The sequence below is a fragment of the Ranitomeya imitator genome, chromosome 9 (genome assembly GCF_032444005.1).
Source record: "Ranitomeya imitator isolate aRanImi1 chromosome 9, aRanImi1.pri, whole genome shotgun sequence".
NCBI lineage: Eukaryota > Metazoa > Chordata > Amphibia > Anura > Dendrobatidae > Ranitomeya > Ranitomeya imitator.
The window spans coordinates 103,718,077-103,736,512 of record NC_091290.1 but is presented as its reverse complement, the minus strand read 5'-3'; the positions used below and the strand labels follow the sequence as shown (position 1 = coordinate 103,736,512).

At 39.1% G+C, this 18,436-nt stretch overlaps 16 non-coding genes across 16 annotated transcripts; all 16 read right to left on the bottom strand.

Moving 5' to 3' along the window:
- Positions 1-2,810: 2,810 nt before the first annotated feature.
- On the bottom strand, positions 2,811-2,882 carry TRNAQ-CUG (transfer RNA glutamine (anticodon CUG)). Its single transcript has one exon. It is a non-coding gene; the product is annotated as a tRNA-Gln (tRNA).
- Positions 2,883-3,545: 663 nt separating this feature from the next.
- On the bottom strand, positions 3,546-3,627 carry TRNAS-UGA (transfer RNA serine (anticodon UGA)). The gene has a single exon. It is a non-coding gene; the product is annotated as a tRNA-Ser (tRNA).
- A 1,501-nt stretch (positions 3,628-5,128) lies between these two features.
- Positions 5,129-5,210, bottom strand: TRNAS-UGA (transfer RNA serine (anticodon UGA)). Its single transcript has one exon. It is a non-coding gene; the product is annotated as a tRNA-Ser (tRNA).
- Positions 5,211-5,978: 768 nt separating this feature from the next.
- Positions 5,979-6,050, bottom strand: TRNAQ-CUG (transfer RNA glutamine (anticodon CUG)). The gene has a single exon. It is a non-coding gene; the product is annotated as a tRNA-Gln (tRNA).
- Positions 6,051-6,712: 662 nt separating this feature from the next.
- Positions 6,713-6,794, bottom strand: TRNAS-UGA (transfer RNA serine (anticodon UGA)). The gene has a single exon. It is a non-coding gene; the product is annotated as a tRNA-Ser (tRNA).
- A 770-nt stretch (positions 6,795-7,564) lies between these two features.
- On the bottom strand, positions 7,565-7,636 carry TRNAQ-CUG (transfer RNA glutamine (anticodon CUG)). Its single transcript has one exon. It is a non-coding gene; the product is annotated as a tRNA-Gln (tRNA).
- A 663-nt stretch (positions 7,637-8,299) lies between these two features.
- TRNAS-UGA (transfer RNA serine (anticodon UGA)) lies at positions 8,300-8,381 on the bottom strand. Its single transcript has one exon. It is a non-coding gene; the product is annotated as a tRNA-Ser (tRNA).
- A 762-nt stretch (positions 8,382-9,143) lies between these two features.
- On the bottom strand, positions 9,144-9,220 carry TRNAQ-CUG (transfer RNA glutamine (anticodon CUG)). The gene has a single exon. It is a non-coding gene; the product is annotated as a tRNA-Gln (tRNA).
- A 660-nt stretch (positions 9,221-9,880) lies between these two features.
- TRNAS-UGA (transfer RNA serine (anticodon UGA)) lies at positions 9,881-9,962 on the bottom strand. The gene has a single exon. It is a non-coding gene; the product is annotated as a tRNA-Ser (tRNA).
- Positions 9,963-10,729: 767 nt separating this feature from the next.
- TRNAR-CCG (transfer RNA arginine (anticodon CCG)) lies at positions 10,730-10,801 on the bottom strand. Its single transcript has one exon. It is a non-coding gene; the product is annotated as a tRNA-Arg (tRNA).
- A 663-nt stretch (positions 10,802-11,464) lies between these two features.
- TRNAS-UGA (transfer RNA serine (anticodon UGA)) lies at positions 11,465-11,546 on the bottom strand. The gene has a single exon. It is a non-coding gene; the product is annotated as a tRNA-Ser (tRNA).
- A 1,509-nt stretch (positions 11,547-13,055) lies between these two features.
- TRNAS-UGA (transfer RNA serine (anticodon UGA)) lies at positions 13,056-13,137 on the bottom strand. The gene has a single exon. It is a non-coding gene; the product is annotated as a tRNA-Ser (tRNA).
- A 1,502-nt stretch (positions 13,138-14,639) lies between these two features.
- On the bottom strand, positions 14,640-14,721 carry TRNAS-UGA (transfer RNA serine (anticodon UGA)). The gene has a single exon. It is a non-coding gene; the product is annotated as a tRNA-Ser (tRNA).
- A 1,503-nt stretch (positions 14,722-16,224) lies between these two features.
- TRNAS-UGA (transfer RNA serine (anticodon UGA)) lies at positions 16,225-16,306 on the bottom strand. The gene has a single exon. It is a non-coding gene; the product is annotated as a tRNA-Ser (tRNA).
- A 768-nt stretch (positions 16,307-17,074) lies between these two features.
- On the bottom strand, positions 17,075-17,146 carry TRNAQ-CUG (transfer RNA glutamine (anticodon CUG)). Its single transcript has one exon. It is a non-coding gene; the product is annotated as a tRNA-Gln (tRNA).
- Positions 17,147-17,808: 662 nt separating this feature from the next.
- On the bottom strand, positions 17,809-17,890 carry TRNAS-UGA (transfer RNA serine (anticodon UGA)). The gene has a single exon. It is a non-coding gene; the product is annotated as a tRNA-Ser (tRNA).
- Between the last annotated feature and the right edge of the window lie 546 nt (positions 17,891-18,436).

The window sequence follows — 18,436 nt, the reverse complement described above, 5'->3', positions numbered from 1 at the left end:
AGAAAGACAAGAGCGAACTTTCAACCAGAATGCTCTAGCGACCCCATTAAGACCGGGTGACCAAGTGCTCAAGAGAAATCGTCGAACCAATAAACTGGACAATCAGTGGGAAGCCGTACCCTACACAGTTTTACCAACAAGAGTGGATAATCCTAAAATGTGTCTCATTAGCAAAAACGGAGGCTTAACATCTGTACTAGTGTCAAGAGACAATCTTAAATTATGTCCGGAAGCATTGAAAGAGCCAGACGTTGTCCAGCCAGAACCAGAAGTTATTCAACCCATACAGGTTCAACCAGTAAAGGAAAAAGAAGAGGAAGTGTATCACACCTGTATAGGAGACTTTCCCAAAACCCTACTAACATACCATGGTGCAGTAGTGGTTCCCATGGTGGCCTTTTACCCAACACCGAACCCAATACCAGAAGTCCCAAGACAGGAAGAGGCTGACCCCGTACTACAGGAGGTTCCAGGCCAGGAAGAACAGATTCCTGGTCAGAGTAATCCCATTCACGGTGGACTTGCCAACTCCATAGTCGTGGAATTATCTTTAGCAGAGCGGGCAGATACTACATCCGCAGTAGACAGTAGTACACCACATGAAGAGACACCGCTATTACGTAGATCACAGCGTAGTACCCAGGGTCAATTACCGGCCAGGTATGCAGATTACCAACTATAAAGCTCATAATGTGAATTGTATATATGTTATGCCGTATATAGTTAAACAGAAAATGTAGTATAGTCATTGCTATCAGTCTGCAACGTTTAAGCCCAGTGCCTACAGAGACTTGTCTGTATGAACTTATTGCATATTCTTGAACTTTTTATCAGCCCGGAGGCACTAAATCAAAGCTCCGGAAAGACTGCTTTTTGAACTTTGCTTTTTGCTCTTTTTGAACTTTCTTTAGACTTTATATTGATAACTCCGTTGGAAAAATGGAACTAAATTCCTGGACACTAAGTACAGTGCCGTTCCTAATACCTTTAAGGATAGAACTGTATTAATGGACGCTATTTGAAGTGACTTTTTACAGAACTCTATTTTTGTTTCCTTGAGTGGTTTTTGTAACTTTTCATTTTTAAGACTCTGTACATATTTATTGTTATTTCAAAATGTTATTGTCCCACAGTCCCGGAGTACTGTTCTTAACTAAGGGGGAATGTGGCACCCCTAGGGGTATTTGCCACAAAAATAGTTACTGACAGTATGTACAAATACTAAAATAGCAAGACTGCACTACCACCTCCGGCCAGAAGGGGGAGCTCCAGAGACTCCCCTTGATCCATTCTGGTCTGAGAGAAGAAATGGCAGTTGGGCCAAGGAGCTGATAGTGAGAGGTCATACAGTTGAATCTCTAACAGCCCTGTGACTGTTACCAGGCCTAAATCACCGGCCTGAGGAGAAGAGGGATAGAGAAAAAGGACATTGTGAGAACCGGGTAGCATTAATCACTACCCAGAACAGGCGCAAAGACGGATACCGGATCCGTGGCTGTATTCATTATATATAATACAGCAACCGGAAAAACGTGAGGTGATATCAGCTTCACTAGGGCCGGACGCAGCAACAGACACAGAGTTCAGCGGTACTCCCGGAGGGGGTAAACCGATAAAAGGACTCGGGTTGCCCGTCGAACCAGGACCCAGAGGGGACAGATTGGGCCGGCAGCCAGTTCACATACAGCGGCAGGGCCACACAGAAATTGCGCACAATAAGAGGCGAAGACATCAGCAGGGTCAAAGTAACTCAGAGTTCCCATACAGACTCCGGTGACAGGACTGGTTGTAAATCCTTTTATGTTAAAGTAAACTGGTTAAACGTTTCAGTGCCTCAGTCTTTCATTTGGACAATAGCCATCTTTCCAGGATCGGGATCGTCACCGCTGGGAGAACCTGCTGCTGATCAAGTAAGTGCCTGTCCCCTCATGATACCCCTTACACTGTGCATTGCCTGAGGCCACAGCACCGGGTCAAGCCACCCGTGATATCCCCCTCAAGAGACAGACTCCATTGGTCCGGTGCTGGGTATCCCGGTCTCCTGGGCGTCACATGGTCAAACTCTGCCTTCCAAAAGTTCAGTGTTTTTGTGACTCCCTGACAAGTCCCCCTAGTGAAAGACAGCTGAAACTGTACAATATTGTCCCAGTACAATAGGTCCCAGTAAAAATGTAAAAATCTGATTTCGAGTCATCATCAATGGGAACCATGTACAGTTTAAGACTTTGACCTCTTCATAAGGTGGATATGGAGTGGGTCCATTCCAAAAACATCCTGAAAATTACTCTGAAAATGCTGAAAACACTGAACAAATTGATTTCCATGTAAAAAAAAGACTTGCTGTTCATATGATCAGGCTTTTGGCGTCTTTTAACCACATCAAGTTTCCAATAATTCCAAGCGGTTAACTGAAATAAGCATATCTATCTTCTGGTATTTTTCATTTAGAAGGGCTCCATACTTATAATACAAGTCAATGGCTAGGTTAGAAACACTCCTTAATGGTTCCTAAGTGACTTTTGGTGCATTTTGTGAGCTGCAAAGAAAAGCCTCAAAAACAGACTCAAAAGATGCCCAAAACAATTTTTAGAAAAACACCACCAAAAATGGTGGTGTTTTAAGTTTCAATAATCCTGCTTCATAGGTAGCTTTGGCCACAGAACTCACAGTGATCACTCCATGCTTGGAACATTGAAATCTTTTTTTGGCTTTTGGTATGCTGATTTTAACTTTCTCTTTTTATGTTAAACCTTGGGCACAGGAGAACACAGTGTCAGTGGAAAAATTGAAACTTGTACAAAAAACTGCCCAGGTTCCACTGAGTTTTGAACTCAGATCGCTGGATTCAGAGTCCAAAGTGCTAACCATTACACCATGGAACCACACACGAAAAAGACTTGGCTGCAGTTTTGTGTTCTGGAAAGCACAATTGAACTTATGAATCATGGTGAAAACAGGCTCTAAAGCTGTAGTGCAAATCTACAATTAATACAAAATGGTAAATTAATATCTCCTAAACTTTTATTCCACAAGTGTGCCAAGGGTTCCACGATATCTCAGCAAGGACAGTTTTAAATGTTGATAAAAAGTGACTAGTAAAAAGAGTGCTAGATCTGTTACTTGGAAAAAGAGCAAGAAAAAAATTAATTGCAAAACTTATACTGTTAGAAAGCTGTTCATCCAGAAGTCGCTAAAAATTTTTCATTGTGTGGTAAAAGGTTTCATCCAAGAGATAATTCAAGGTTGTTGCAAATCAAAGTGCATGTCCCAGTACATCTGCCACAACAATGGTCTGTGGCCGCTAGACAAAAGCGGGAGAAGCACCACTTACCTGGTGCCACACTCACGGGTCTTCTTTTGATTAGCGGCATGATGCACATGAGATGCAGCGCCAGATCGGCTTATGGAATGTACATCCAAAAATCTAATCAGTCTGATTCTTGAAAACCGTTCCAGAGTTTGCATATCACTGTCATGGCGGTAGACAAGGAAACGCGCAAATTAATCTACTCAGGTAATCAGTCAAAAAGCTTTAGGAATATATACGTAGTCGGCAGGATTTGAATCTGCGCGGGGAAACCCCAATGGATTTCAAGTCCATCGCCTTAACCACCCGGCCACGACTACTCAGACATTAACGTTTGATGAGATTCACACACCTTTTCTTATAGCACCATGATCAAGATCAGTGATTATCCCTCTGGAAAATATCTCAGAAAATAGAAACAAAATTCTAGGTCCCAGTAAAAATGTAAAAATCTGATTTCGAGTCATCATCAATGGGAACCATGTACAGTTTGTAGACTTTGACCTCTTCATAAGGTGGATATGGAGTGGGTCCATTCCAAAAACATCCTGAAAATTACTCTGAAAATGATGAAAACACTGAACAAATTTATTTCCATGTACAAAAAGACTTGCGGTTCATATGATCGGGCTTTTGGCGTCATTTACCACAACAAGTTTCAAAAATTTCAAGCGGTTAACTGAAATAAGCATATCTATCTTCTGGTATTTTTCATTTAGAAGTGCTCCATACTTATAATACAAGTCAATGTCTAGGTTAGAAACACTCCTTAATGGTTCCTAAGTGACTTTTGGTGCATTTTGTGAGCTGCAAAGCAAAGCCTCAAAAACAGACTCAAAAGATGCCCAATACAATTTTTTGAAAAACACCACCAAAAATGGTGGTGTTTTAAGTTTCATTAACTCTGCTTCATAGGTAGCTTTGGCCACAGAACTCACAGTGATCACTCCATGTATGCTTGGAACATTGAAATCTTTTTTTGGCTTTTGGTATGTTGATTTTAACTTTCTCTTTTTATGTTAAACCTTGGGAACAGGAGAACACAGTGTCAGTGGAAAAATTGAAACATGTGTACGAAAAACTGCCCAGGTTCCACTGAGATTTGAACTCAGATCGCTGGATTCAGAGTCCAGAGTGCTAACAATTAAAAATGGAACCACACACAAAAAAGACTTGGCTGCAGTTTTGTGTTCTGGAAAGCACAATTGAACTCATGAATCATGGTGAAAACAGGCTCTAAAGCTGTAGTGCAAATCTACAATTAATACACAATGGTAAATTAATATCTCCTAAACTTTTATTCCACAAGTGTGCCAAGGGTTCCACGATATCTCAGCATCGACAGTTTTAAATGTTGATAAAAAGTGACTAGTAAATAGAGTGCTAGATCTGTTACTTGGAAAAAGAGCAAGAAAAAAATTATTTGCAAAACTTATACTGTTAGAAAGCTGTTCATCCAGAAGTCGCTAAAAATTTTTCACTGTGTGGTAAAAGGTTTCATCCAAGAGATAATTCAAGGTTGTTGCAAATCAAAGTGCATGTCCCAGTACATCTGCCACAACAATGGTCTGTGGCCGCTAGACAAGAGCGGGAGAAGCACCACTTACCTGGTGCCACACTCACGGTGCTTCTTTTGATTAGCGGCATGATGCACATGAGATGCAGCACCAGATCGGCTTATGGAATGTACATCCAAAAATGTAATCAGTCTGATTCTTGAAAACCGTTCCAGAGTTTGCATATCACTGTCATGGCGGTAGACAAGGAAACGCACAAATTAATCTACTCAGGTAATCAGTCAAAAAGATTTAGGAACATATACGTAGTCGGCAGGATTTGAACCTGCGCGGTGAAACCCCAATGGATTTCAAGACCATCGCCTTAATCACTCGGCCACGACTACTCTGACTTAAACATTTGATGAGATTCACACACCTATTCTTATAGCACCATGATCAAGATCAGTGATTATCCCTCTGGGAAATATCTCAGAAAATAGAAACAAAATTCTAGGTCCCAGTAAAAATGTAAAAATCTGATTTCGAGTCATCATCAATGGGAACCATGTACAGTTTAAGACTTTGACATCTTCATAAGGTGGATATGGAGTGGGTCCATTCCAAAAACATCCTGAAAATTACTCTGAAAATGCTGAAAACACTGTACAAATTCATTTCCATGTAAAAAAAGACTTGCTGTTCATATGATCGGGCTTTTGGCGTCTTTTAACCACATCAAGTTTCCAAAAATTCCAAGCGGTTAACTGAAATAAGCATATCTATCTTCTGGTATTTTTCATTTAGAAGTGCTCCATACTTATAATACAAGTCAATGGCTAGGTTAGAAACACTCCTTAAAGGTTCCTAAGTGACTTTTGGTGCATTTTGTGAGCTGCAAAGCACAGCCTCAAAAACAGACTCAAAAGATGCCCAAAACAATTTTTAGAAAAACACCACCAAAAATGGTGGTGTTTTAAGTTTCATTAACCCTTCTTCATAGGTAGCTTTGGCCACAGAACTCACAGTGATCACTCCATGTATGCTTGGAATATTGAAATCTTTTTTTGGCTTTTGGTATGTTGATTTTAACTTTCTCTTTTTATGTTAAACCTTTGGAACAGGAGAACACAGTGTCAGTGGAAAAATTGAAACATGTGTACGAAAAACTGCCCAGGTTCCACTGAGATTTGAACTCAGATCGCTGGATTCAGAGTCCAGAGTGCTAACCATTACACCATGGAACCACACACAAAAAAGACTTGGCTGCAGTTTTGTGTTCTGGAAAGCACAATTGAACTCATGAATCATGGTGAAAACAGGCTCTAAAGCTGTAGTGCAAATCTACAATTAATACACAATGGTAAGTTAATATCTCCTAAACTTTTATTCCACAAGTGTGCCAAGGGTTCCACGATATCTCAGCAAGGACAGTTTTAAATGTTGATAAAAGTGACTAGTAAAAAGAGTGCTAGATCTGTTACTTGGAAAAAGAGCAAGAAAAAAATTAATTGCAAAACGTATACTGTTAGAAAGCTGTTCATCCAGAAGTCGCTAAAAATTTTTCATTGTGTGGTAAAAGGTTTCATCCAAGAGATAATTCAAGGTTGTTGCAAATCAAAGTGCATGTCCCAGTACATCTGCCACAACAATGGTCTGTGGCCGCTAGACAAAAGCGGGAGAAGCACCACTTACCTGGTGCCACACTCACGGTGCTTCTTTTGATTAGCGGCATGATGCACATGAGATGCAGCGCCAGATCGGCTTATGGAATGTACATCCAAAAATCTAATCAGTCTGATTCTTGAAAACCGTTCCAGAGTTTGCATATCACTGTCATGGGGGTAGACAAGGAAACGCGCAAATTAATCTACTCAGGTAATCAGTCAAAAAGCTTTAGGAACATATACGTAGTCGGCAGGATTTGAACTTGCGCGGGGAAACCTCAATGGATTTCAAATCCATCGCCTTCACCACTCGGCCACGACTACTCTGACTTAAACATTTGATGAGATTCACACACCTTTTCTTATAGCACCATGACCAAGATCAGTGATTATCCCTCTGGAAAATATCTCAGAAAATAGAAACAAAATTCTAGGTCCCAGTAAAAATGTAAAAATCTGATTTCGAGTCATCATCAATGGGAACCATGTACAGTTTAAGACTTTGACCTCTTCATAAGGTGGATATGGAGTGGGTCCATTCCAAAAACATCCTGAAAATTACTCTGAAAATGCTGAAAATACTGAACAAATTCATTTCCATGTAAAAAAAAAGACTTGCTGTTCATATGATCGGGCTTTTGGCGTCTTTTAACCACATCAAGTTTCCAAAAATTCCAAGCGGTTAACTGAAAAAAGCATATCTATCTTCTGGTATTTTTCATTTAGATGTGCTCCATACTTATAATACAAGTCAATGGCTAGGTTAGAAACACTCCTTAAAGGTTCCTAAGTGACTTTTGGTGCATTTTGTGAGCTGCAAAGCAAAGCCTCAAAAACAGACTCAAAAGATGCCCAAAACAATTTTTAGAAAAACACCACCAAAAATGGTGGTGTTTTAAGTTTCATTAACCCTGCTTCATAGGTAGCTTTGGCCACAGAACTCACAGTGATCACTCCATGTATGCTTGGAACATTGAAATCATTTTTTGGCTTTTGGTATGTTGTTTTTAACTTTCTCTTTTTATGTTAAACCTTGGGAACAGGAGAACACAGTGTCAGTGGATAAATTGAAACATGTGTATGAAAAACTGCCCAGGTTCCACTGAGATTTGAACTCAGATAGCTGGATTCAGAGTCCAGAGTGCTAACCATTACACCATGGAACCACACACAAAAAAGGCTTGGCTGCAGTTTTGTGTTCTGGAAAGCACAATTGAACTCATGAATCATGGTGAAAACAGGCTCTAAAGCTGTAGTGCAAATCTACAATTAATACACAATGGTAAATTAATATCTCCTAAACTTTTATTCCACAAGTGTGCCATGGGTTCCACGATATCTCAGCAAGGACAGTTTTAAATGTTGATAAAAAGTGACTAGTAAAAAGAGTGCTAGATCTGTTACTTGGAAAAAGAGCAAGAAAAAAATTATTTGCAAAACTTATACTGTTAGAAAGCTGTTCATCCAGAAGTCGCTAAAAATTTTACATTGCGTGGTAAAAGGTTTGATCCAAGAGATAATTCAAGGTTGTTGCAAATCAAAGTGCATGTCCCAGTACATCTGCCACAACAATGGTCTGTGGCCGCTAGACAAAAGCGGGAGAAGCACCACTTACCTGGTGCCACACTCACGGTGCTTCTTTTGATTAGCGGCATGATGTACATGAGATGCAGCGCCAGATCGGCTTATGGAATGTACATCCAAAAATCTAATCAGTCTGATTCTTGAAAACCGTTCCAGAGTTTGCATATCACTGTCATGGGGGTAGACAAGGAAACGCGCAAATTAATCTATTCAGGTAATCAGTCAAAAAGATTTAGGAACACATACGTAGTCAGCAGGATTTGAACCTGCGTGGGGAAACCCCAATGGATTTCAAGTCCATCGCTTCAACCACTCGGCCACGACTACTCTGACTTAAACATTTGATGAGATTCACACACCTTTTCTTATAGCACCATAATCAAGATCAGTGATTATCCCTCTGGAAAATATCTCAGAAAATAGAAACAAAATTCTAGGTCCCAGTAAAAATGTAAAAATCTGATTTCGAGTCATCATCAATGGGAACCATGTACAGTTTAAGACTTTGACCTCTTCATAAGGTGGATATGGAGTGGGTCCATTCCAAAAACCTCCTGAAAATTACTCTGAAAATGCTGAAAACACTGAACAAATTTATTTCCATGTAAAAAAAGACTTGCTGTTCATATGATCGGGCTTTTGGCGTCTTTTAACCACATCAAGTTTCAAAAATTTCAAGCGGTTAACTCAAATAAACATATCTATCTTCTGGTATTTTTCATTTAGAAGTGCTCCATACTTATAATACAAGTCAATGGCTAGGTTAGAAACACTCCTTAATGGTTCCTAAGTGACTTTTGGTGCATTTTGTGAGCTGTAAAGAAAAGCCTCAAAAACAGACTCAAAAGATGCCCAAAACAATTTTTAGAAAAACACCACCAAAAATGGTGGTGTTTTAAGTTTCATTAATCCTGCTTCATACCTAGCTTTGGCCACAGAACTCACAGTGATCACTCCATGTATGCTTGGAACATTGAAATCTTTTTTTGGCTTTTGGTATGTTGATTTTAACTTTCTCTTTTCATGTTAAACCTTGGGAACAGGAGAACACAGTGTCAGTGGAAAAATTGAAACATGTGTATGAAAAACTGCCCAGGTTCCACTGAGATTTGAACTCAGATCGCTGGATTCAGAGTCCAGAGTGCTAACCATTACACCATGGAAGCACACACAAAAAAGTCTTGGCTGCAGTTTTGTGTTCTGGAAAGCACAATTGAACTCATGAATCATGGTGAAAACAGGCTCTAAAGCTGTAGTGCAAATCTACAATTAATACACAATGGTAAATTAATATCTCCTAAACTTTTATTCCACAAGTGTGCCAAGGGTTCCACGATATCTCAGCATGGACAGTTTTAAATGTTGATAAAAAGTGACTAGTAAAAGAGTGCTAGATCTGTTACTTGGAAAAAGAGCAAAAAAAATTAATTGCAAAACTTATACTGTTAGAAAGCTGTTCATCCAGAAGTCGCTAAAAATTTTTCACTGTGTGGTAAAAGGTTTCATCCAAGAGATAATTCAAGGTTGTTGCAAATCAAAGTGCATGTCCCAGTACATCTGCCACAACAATGGTCTGTGGCCGCTAGACAAAAGCGGGAGAAGCACCACTTACCTGGTGCCACACTCACGGTGCTTCTTTTGATTAGCGGCATGATGCACATGAGATGCAGCACCAGATCGGCTTATGGAATGTACATCCAAAAATGTAATCAGTCTGATTCTTGAAAACCGTTCCAGAGTTTGCATATCACTGTCATGGGGGTAGACAAGGAAACGCGCAAATTAATCTACTCAGGTAATCAGTCAAAAAGATTTAGGAACATATACGTAGTCGGCAGGATTTGAACCTGCGCGGGGAAACCCCAATGGATTTCAAGTCCATTGCCTTAACCACTCGGCCACGACTACTCTAACTTAAACATTTGATGAGATTCACACACCTTTTCTTATAGCACCATGATCAAGAACAGTGATTATCCCTCTGGAAAATATCTCAGAAAATAGAAACAAAATTCTAGGTCCCAGTAAAAATGTAAAAATCTGATTTCGAGTCATCATCAATGGGAACCATGTACAGTTTAAGACTTTGACCTCTTCATAAGGTGGATATGGAGTGGGTCCATTCCAAAAACCTCCTGAAAATTACTCTGAAATTGCTGAAAACACTGAACAAATTTATTCCATGTAAAAAAAAGACTTGCTGTTCATATGATCGGGCTTTTGGCATCTTTTAACCACATCAAGTTTCAAAAATTTCAAGCGGTTAACTGAAATAAGCATATCTATCTTCTGGTATTTTTCATTTAGAAGTGCTCCATACTTAGAATACAAGTCAATGGCTAGGTTAGAAACACTCCTTAATGGTTCCTAAGTGACTTTTGGTGCATTTTGTGAGCTGTAAAGAAAAGCCTCAAAAACAGACTCAAAAGATGCCCAAAACAATTTTTAGAAAAACACCACCAAAAATGGTGGTGTTTTAAGTTTCATTAATCCTGCTTCATAGGTAGCTTTGGCCACAGAACTCACAGTGATCACTCCATGTATGCTTGGAACATTGAAATCTTTTTTTGGCTTTTGGTATGTTGATTTTAACTTTCTCTTTTTATGTTAAACCTTGGGAACAGGAGAACACAGTGTCAGTGGAAAAATTGATACATGTGTATGAAAAACTGCCCAGGTTCCACTGAGATTTGAACTCAGATGGCTGGATTCGGAGTCCAGAGTGCTAACCATTACACCATGGAACCACACACAAAAAAAAACTTGGCTGCAGTTTTGTGTTCTGGAAAGCACAATTGAACTCATGAATCATGGTGAAAACAGGCTCTAAAGCTGTAGTGCAAATCTACAATTAATACACAATGGTAAATTAATATCTCCTAAACTTTTATTCCACAAGTGTGCCAAGGGTTCCACGATATCTCAGCAAGGACTGTTTTAAATGTTGATAAAAAGTGACTAGTAAAAAGAGTGCTAGATCTGTTACTTGGAAAAAGAGCAAGAAAAAATTATTTGCAAAACTTATACTGTTAGAAAGCTGTTTATCCAGAAGTCGCTAAAAATTTTTCATTGTGTGGTAAAAGGTTTCATCCAAGAGATAATTCAAGGTTGTTGCAAATCAAAGTGCATGTCCCAGTACATCTGCCACAACAATGGTCTGTGGCCGCGAGACAAAAGCGGGAGAAGCACCACTTACCTGGTGCCACACTCACGGTGCTTCTTTTGATTAGCGGCATGATGTACATGAGATGCAGCGCCAGATCGGCTTATGGAATGTACATCCAAAAATCTAATCAGTCTGATTCTTGAAAACCGTTCCAGAGTTTGCATATCACTGTCATGGGGGTAGACAAGGAAACGCGCAAATTAATCTACTCAGGTAATCAGTCAAAAAGCTTTAGGAACATATACGTAGTCGGCAGGATTTGAACTTGCGCGGGGAAACCTCAATGGATTTCAAGTCCATCGCCTTAACCACTCGGCCACGACTACTCTGACTTAAACATTTGATGAGATTCACACACCTTTTCTTATAGCACCATGACCAAGATCAGTGATTATCCCTCTGGAAAATATCTCAGAAAATAGAAACAAAATTCTAGGTCCCAGTAAAAATGTAAAAATCTGATTTCGAGTCATCATCAATGGGAACCATGTACAGTTTAAGACTTTGACCTCTTCATAAGGTGGATATGGAGTGGGTCCATTCCAAAAACATCCTGAAAATTACTCTGAAAATGCTGAAAATACTGAACAAATTCATTTCCATGTAAAAAAAAAAGACTTGCTGTTCATATGATCGGGCTTTTGGCGTCTTTTAACCACATCAATTTTCCAAAAATTCCAAGCGGTTAACTGAAAAAAGCATATCTATCTTCTGGTATTTTTCATTTAGATGTGCTCCATACTTATAATACAAGTCAATGGCTAGGTTAGAAACACTCCTTAAAGGTTCCTAAGTGACTTTTGGTGCATTTTGTGAGCTGCAAAGCAAAGCCTCAAAAACAGACTCAAAAGATGCCCAAAACAATTTTTAGAAAAACACCACCAAAAATGGTGGTGTTTTAAGTTTCATTAACCCTGCTTCATAGGTAGCTTTGGCCACAGAACTCACAGTGATCACTCCATGTATGCTTGGAACATTGAAATCTTTTTTTTGCTTTTGGTATGTTGTTTTTAACTTTCTCTTTTTATGTTAAACCTTGGGAACAGGAGAACACAGTGTCAGTGGATAAATTGAAACATGTGTATGAAAAACTGCCCAGTGGAACCCACTGAGATTTGAACTCAGATAGCTGGATTCAGAGTCCAGAGTGCTAACCATTACACCATGGAACCACACACAAAAAAGGCTTGGCTGCAGTTTTGTGTTCCGGAAAGCACAATTGAACTCATGAATCATGATGAAAACAGGCTCTAAAGCTGTAGTGCAAATCTACAATTAATACACAATGGTAAATTAATATCTCCTAAACTTTTATTCCACAAGTGTGCCAAGGGTTCCACGATATCTCAGCAAGGACAGTTTTAAATGTTGATAAAAAGTGACTAGTAAAAAGAGTGCTAGATCTGTTACTTGGAAAAAGAGCAAGAAAAAAATTATTTGCAAAACTTATACTGTTAGAAAGCTGTTCATCCAGAAGTCGCTAAAAATTTTTCATTGCGTGGTAAAAGGTTTGATCCAAGAGATAATTCAAGGTTGTTGCAAATCAAAGTGCATGTCCCAGTACATCTGCCACAACAATGGTCTGTGGCCGCTAGACAAAACCGGGAGAAGCACCACTTACCTGGTGCCACACTCACGGTGCTTCTTTTGATTAGCGGCATGATGTACATGAGATGCAGCGCCAGATCGGCTTATGGAATGTACATCCAAAAATCTAATCAGTCTGATTCTTGAAAACCGTTCCAGAGTTTGCATATCACTGTCATGGGGGTAGACAAGGAAACGCGCAAATTTATCTACTCAGGTAATCAGTCAAAAAGATTTAGGAACATATACGTAGTCGGCAGGATTTGAACCTGCGTGGGGAAACCCCAATGGATATCAAGTCCATCGCCTCAACCACTCGGCCACGACTACTCTGACTTAAACATTTGATGAGATTCACACACCTTTTCTTATAGCACCATGATCAAGATCAGTGATTATCCCTCTGGAAAATATCTCAGAAAATAGAAACAAAATTCTAGGTCCCAGTAAAAATGTAAAAATCTGATTTCGAGTCATCATCAATGAGAACCATGTACAGTTTAAGACTTTGACCTCTTCATAAGGTGGATATGGAGTGGGTCCATTCCAAAAACATCCTGAAAATTACTCTGAAAATGCTGAAAACACTGAATAAATTCATTTCCATGTAAAAAAAGACTTGCTGTTCATATGATCGGGCTTTTGGCGTCTTTTAACCACATCAAGTTTCCAAAAATTCCAAGCGGTTAACTGAAATAAGCATATCTATCTTCTGGTATTTTTCATTTAGAAGTGCTCCATACTTAGAATACAAGTCAATGGCTAGGTTAGAAACACTCCTTAAAGGTTCCTAAGTGACTTTTGGTGCATTTTGTGAGCTGCAAAGCAAAGCCTCAAAAACAGACTCAAAAGATGCCCAAAACAATTTTTAGAAAAACACCACCAAAAATGGTGGTGTTTTAAGTTTCATTAACTCTGCTTCATCGGTAGCTTTGGCCACAGAACTCACAGTGATCACTCCATGTATGCTTGGAACATTGAAATCTTTTTTTGGCTTTTGGTATGTTGATTTTAACTTTCTCTTTTTATGTTAAACCTTGGGAACAGGAGAACACAGTGTCAGTGGAAAAATTGATACATGTGTATGAAAAACTGCCCAGGTTCCACTGAGATTTGAACTCAGATGGCTGGATTCGGAGTCCAGAGTGCTAACCATTAGACCATGGAACCACACACAAAAAAAACTTGGCTGCAGTTTTGTGTTCAGGAAAGCACAATTGAACTCATGAATCATGGTGAAAACAGGCTCTAAAGCTGTAGTGCAAATCTACAATTAATACACAATGGTAAATTAATATCTCCTAAACTTTTATTCCACAAGTGTGCCAAGGGTTCCACGATATCTCAGCAAGGACAGTTTTAAATGTTGATAAAAAGTGACTAGTAAAAAGAGTGCTAGATCTGTTACTTGGAAAAAGAGCAAGAAAAAATTATTTGCAAAACTTATACTGTTAGAAAGCTGTTTATCCAGAAGTCGCTAAAAATTTTTCATTGTGTGGTAAAAGGTTTCATCCAAGAGATAAATCAAGGTTGTTGCAAATCAAAGTGCATGTCCCAGTACATCTGCCACAACAATGGTCTGTGGCCGCGAGACAAAAGCGGGAGAAGCACCACTTACCTGGTGCCACACTCACGGTGCTTCTTTTGATTAGCGGCATGATGTACATGAGATGCAGCGCCAGATCGGCTTATGGAATGTACATCCAAAAATCTAATCAGTTTGATTCTTGAAAACCGTTCCAGAGTTTGCATATCACTGTCATGGGGGTAGACAAGGAAACGCGCAAATTAATCTACTCAGGTAATCAGTCAAAAAGCTTTAGGAACATATACGTAGTCGGCAGGATTTGAACTTGCGCGGGGAAACCTCAATGGATTTCAAGTCCATCGCCTTAACCACTCGGCCACGACTACTCTGACTTAAACATTTGATGAGATTCACACACCTTTTCTTATAGCACCATGACCAAGATCAGTGATTATCCCTCTGGAAAATATCTCAGAAAATAGAAACAAAATTCTAGGTCCCAGTAAAAATGTAAAAATCTGATTTCGAGTCATCATCAATGGGAACCATGTACAGTTTAAGACTTTGACCTCTTCATAAGGTGGATATGGAGTGGGTCCATTCCAAAAACATCTTGAAAATTACTCTGAAAATGCTGAAAACACTGAACAAATTCATTTCCATGTAAAAAAAGACTTGCTGTTCATATGATCGGGCTTTTGGCATCTTTTAACCTCATCAAGTTTCCAATACTTCCAAGCGGTTAACTGAAATAATCATATCTATCTTCTGGTATTTTTCATTTAGAAGGGCTCCATACTTATAATACAAGTCAATGGCTAGGTTAGAAACACTCCTTAATGGTTCCTAAGTGACTTTTGGTGCATTTTGGGAGCTGCAAAGAAAAGCCTCAAAAACAGACTCAAAAGATGCCCAAAACAATTTTTAGAAAAACACCACCAAAAATGGTGGTGTTTTAAGTTTCATTAATCCTGCTTCATAGGTAGCTTTGGCCACAGAACTCACAGTGATCACTCCACATATGCTTGGAACATTGAAATCTTTTTTTGGCTTTTGGTATGTTGATTTTAACTTTCTCTTTTTATGTTAAACCTTGGGCACAGGAGAACACAGTGTCAGTGGAAAAATTGAAACATGTGTACGAAAAATTGCCAAGGTTCCACTGAGATTTGAACTCAGATCGCTGGATTTAGAGTCCAGAGTGCTAACCATTACACCATGGAACCACACATGAAAAAGACTTGGCTGCAGTTTTGTGTTCTGGAAAGCACAATTGAACTCATGAATCATGGTGAAAACAGGCTCTAAAGCTGTAGTGCAAATCTACAATTAATACACAATGGTAAATTAATATCTCCTAAACTTTTATTCCACAAGTGTGCCAAGGGTTCCACGATATCTCAGCAAGGACAGTTTTAAATGTTGATAAAAAGTGACTAGTAAAAAGAGTGCTAGATCTGTTACTTGGAAAAAGAGCAAGAAAAAAATTAATTGCAAAACTTATACTGTTAGAAAGCTGTTCATCCAGAAGTCGCTAAAAATTTTTCACTGTGTGGTAAAAGGTTTCATCCAAGAGATAATTCAAGGTTGTTGCAAATCAAAGTGCATGTCCCAGGACATCTGCCACAACAATGGTCTGTGGCCGCTAGACAAAAGCGGGAGAAGCATCACTTACCTGGTGCCACACTCACGGTGCTTCTTTTGATTAGCGGCATGATGCACATGAGATGCAGCACCAGATCGGCTTATGGAATGTACATCCAAAAATCTAATCAGTCTGATTCTTGAAAACCGTTCCAGAGTTTGCATATCACTGTCATGGCGGTAGACAAGGAAACGCGCAAATTAATCTACTCAGGTAATCAGTCAAAAAGCTTTAGGAACATATACGTAGTCGGCAGGATTTGAACCTGCGCGGGGAAACCCCAATGGATTTCAAGTCCATCGCCTTAACCACTCGGCCACGACTACTCAGACATTAACATTTGATGAGATTCACACACCTTTTCTTATAGCACCATGATCAAGATCAGTGATTATCCCTCTGGAAAATATCTCAGAAAATAGAAACAAAATTCTAGGTCCCAGTAAAAATGTAAAAATCTGATTTCGAGTCATCATCAATGGGAACCATGTACAGTTTAAGACTTTGACCTCTTCATAAGGTGGATATGGAGTGGGTCCATTCCAAAAACATCCTGAATATTACTCTGAAAATGCTGAAAACACTGAACAAATTCATTTCCATGTAAAAAAAGACTTGCTGTTCATATGATCGGGCTTTTGGCGTCTTTTAAACACATCAAGTTTCCAAAAATTCCAAGCGGTTAACTGAAATAAGCATATCTATCTTCTGGTATTTTTCATTTAGAAGTGCTCCATACTTATAATACAAGTCAATGGCTAGGTTAGAAACACTCCTTAAAGGTTCCTAAGTGACTTTTGGTGCATTTTGTGAGCTGCAAAGCAAAGCCTCAAAAACAGACTCAAAAGATGCCCAAAACAATTTTTAGAAAAACACCACCAAAAATGGTGGTGTTTTAAGTTTCATTAACCCTGCTTCATAGGTAGCTTTGGCCACAGAACTCACAGTGATCACTCCATGTATGCTTGGAACATTGAAATCTTTTTTTGGCTTTTGGTATGTTGATTTTAACTTTCTCTTTTTATGTTAAACCTTGGGAACAGGAGAACACAGTGTCAGTGGAAAAATTGAAACATGTGTACGAAAAACTGCCCAGGTTCCACTGAGATTTGAACTCAGATCGCTGGATTCAGAGTCCAGAGTGCTAACCATTACACCATGGAACCACACACAAAAAGACTTGGCTGCAGTTTTGTGTTCTGGAAAGCACAATTGAACTCATGAATCATGGTGAAAACAGGCTCTAAAGCTGTAGTGCAAATCTACAATTAATACACAATGGTAAATTAATATCTCCTAAACTTTTATTCCACAAGTGTGCCAAGGGTTCCACGATATCTCAGCAAGGACAGTTTTAAATGTTGATAAAAAGTGACTAGTAAAAAGAGTGCTGGATCTGTTACTTGGAAAAAGAGCAAGAAAAAAATTAATTGCAAAACTTATACTGTTAGAAAGCTGTTCATCCAGAAGTCGCTAAATATTTTTCATTGTGTGGTAAAAGGTTTCATCCAAGAGATAATTCAAGGTTGTTGCAAATCAAAGTGCATGTCCCAGTACATCTGCCACAACAATGGTCTGTGGCCGCTAGACAAAAGCGGGAGAAGCATCACTTACCTGGTGCCACACTCACGGTGCTTCTTTTGATTAGCGGCATGATGCACATGAGATGCAGCACCAGATCGGCTTATGGAATGTACATCCAAAAATCTAATCAGTCTGATTCTTGAAAACCGTTCCAGAGTTTGCATATCACTGTCATGGCGGTAGACAAGGAAACGCGCAAATTAATCTACTCAGGTAATCAGTCAAAAAGATTTAGGAACATATACGTAGTCGGCAGGATTTGAACCTGCGCGGGGAAACCCCAATGGATTTCAAGTCCATCGCCTTAACCACTCGGCCACGACTACTCAGACATTAACATTTGATGAGATTCACACACCTTTTCTTATAGCACCATGATCAAGATCAGTGATTATCCCTCTGGAAAATATCTCAGAAAATAGAAACAAAATTCTAGGTCCCAGTAAAAATGTAAAAATCTGATTTCGAGTCATCATCAATGGGAACCATGTACAGTTTAAGACTTTGACCTCTTCATAAGGTGGATATGGAGTGGGTCCATTCCAAAAACCTCCTGAAAATTACTCTGAAAATGCTGAAAACACGGAACAAATTTATTTCCATGTAAAAAAAGACTTGCTGTTCATATGATCGGGCTTTTGGCGTCTTTTAACCACATCAAGTTTCAAAAATTTCAAGCGGTTAACTGAAATAAGCATATCTATCTTCTGGTATTTTTCATTTAGAAGTGCTCCATACTTATAATACAAGTCAATGGCTAGGTTAGAAACATTCCTTAATGGTTCCTAAGTGACTTTTGGTGCATTTTGTGAGCTGTAAAGAAAAGCCTCAAAAACAGACTCAAAAGATGCCCAAAACAATTTTTAGAAAAA